Raw genomic sequence first — 2235 nt, forward strand, 5'->3', positions numbered from 1 at the left:
TTTTATTTGAACATAACTTGCATATTCAAGTAGCATTAAATCAGAGTTATACACCTATAATCAAGGGCCTTTTAATCTGAAAATTTAAAATTATTTTTCATGAAGATTTATTTATTAATGACTTGCATCTAAAATAAATTTGAAATTAGGAAGAACACAATTAAGATTTTTCAAAATTGAAATCAATAAATCGTCAAAATAGTCACAATCTAAACACAATTAAGTCACCAAAGTGGTTAAATAGTAGCAAATTACTATGCAAAACAATCACAGTATACAAAACAACCAACACATTATACACAAAAAAAATCACAAGATACAGAATAGCAACACAGCCAGAGCTAATCAATAATTAAATAATCATTCAATAAAAAATTAAAAGCAAAAAATATTAAATAATCATCCAAATTTCTTGATTGATTTTTGAACGGAGTATTCAAAAAAAAAAAACCCGAAGATGGAGAACAACTAAGCACTAATCTTCGAATAGCACGGCAAGAAAAATTGCAAGAGCGATGGCGAGCAAAACAATGAGAGGAACGACGAGAGGGACCGTGAGCAAGTGAAGAATAACTGAGCATTGACCTTCGAGCAGGACGGTGAGCAGGTCGTGACTGGACGGTGAGCAGATGATGACAATGGATAGGGAGAAGAGACTAGGTCCTGGAGACTAGGAGAACGCCGATAGGACGAAAAGAGAAGCGTGGGCTGCATGTGACGGATGATGGCAGTGGCAAAAGGGATGTTGTGGTGGTGGAGGCTAGGGTTTCCTTTTGATTGAGGTTGAGTGAGGGTAGTTCTGCTGAAGGAAGAGAGGAGAAGGCACTTGGGGCTTGGAGGCTATGGTTTCCTTTCGTTATAAGCAAAACGTTAGTGTTTTATGGAACTGGCCGAATCTCTATCCGGTTCGACTGGCCGGTTGATGCACCACTATTTCATGGTACATTTTAGGCTGAATTGAGCGGATTTTATCCATTATTCTCATACTTATTCATAGAATTCGCATGTTTTACATTTTCCTTCCTAATTTTGTGCTATGGTTGAAAACATGCTTCTTTGGCCTTAAATTTGCTAATTTTAATCCTCTCTTATTACCATTCGATGCTGTGATATGTTTGTTAAGTGTTTTCAGATTTTATAGGGTAGGAATGACTTAGAGGATGGAAAAGAAGCATACAAAAGTGGAAGGAACACAAAAAATTGAGAATTTCAGAATTTGGTAGCGACGCACACGCGTGGACGACACGTACGCGTGACTGAGTCAATGTCCAAATGACGTGAACACGTGGCTGACGCCTATGCGTGACCATGAAATATTGAAATCGTTCAGCGACGTGTACGCAAGACAGAGCGTCACGTGCTGCAATTACAGAAAACGCTGGGGGCGATTTCTGGGCTGATTTTGACCCATTTTCAAGCCCGAAAATACTTATTAGAGGCTGCAGAACGAAGCTGGAAGGGAGGAATCATTCACTTTTCATTCATACACTTTAGGTTTTAGATATAGAATTTTAGAGAGAGAGACTTTCTCCTCTCTCTAGGTTTAGAGTTTCTTCTTTCAATTTTTCTTAGGGTTCAGGTTCAATCTTCCTTTAATTTAGTTTTTGTCTTACTTTTATTTGTTTAAGCACTTTAGTTCATCTTCTTCTCTTGTTAATTTTCCTTTTTCTCTATTTTTATGTTTATGAGCTCTTGTTACATTTGATTTCTGTTAATGTAATTTATTTTTTCCATGTTTATTGTTACTCTCTTTAATTGTTAGTCATTGATGCTTGCAATTGGTTGTTTAGGTTTAATATTCCTTGTTAATTTTATCATGCTTTTATTTTGTGCCTACCAAGTGTTTGATAAAATTCTTGGTAGAATTTTAAATTAGATTTTTATATTCTTAGATTGGATTGAGTAATTTGGAGACTCTTGAATTGTCAAAGTCTCTTGTTGGTTAGTGATTGAAAGTTGCTAGTTGGCTTGAGCTTCACTAACTCTAGTCTTTGATTAGGATTTGTGAACTCAAGTTGATTTGCTCACTTGACTTTCCTTCAATTGTTAGAGGTTAACTAAGTGAGAGCAATTTGCAATTACCATCACAATTGACAATGATAATGAGAATATGAATTTCGATTCTCAAACCTTGCTAGGATTTTTCTTAGTTGTTAGTTTATTTTTCTCGCAATCTATATTTTCTTGTTCCTTATTTCAAAAACCCCAAAAATATACTTTTCCATAACCAACAAT

General features: G+C 35.4%; 1 long non-coding RNA gene across 1 annotated transcript; it reads left to right on the forward strand.

Moving 5' to 3' along the window:
• LOC140184457 (uncharacterized) lies at positions 1–1745 on the forward strand. The gene is made up of 2 exons (XR_011881282.1): positions 1–940; positions 1142–1745. It is a non-coding gene; the product is annotated as an uncharacterized lncRNA (long non-coding RNA).
• Positions 1746–2235: the final 490 nt, after the last annotated feature.

This window comes from Arachis hypogaea, chromosome 4, assembly GCF_003086295.3.
Source record: "Arachis hypogaea cultivar Tifrunner chromosome 4, arahy.Tifrunner.gnm2.J5K5, whole genome shotgun sequence".
NCBI classification, from domain to species: domain Eukaryota; kingdom Viridiplantae; phylum Streptophyta; class Magnoliopsida; order Fabales; family Fabaceae; genus Arachis; species Arachis hypogaea.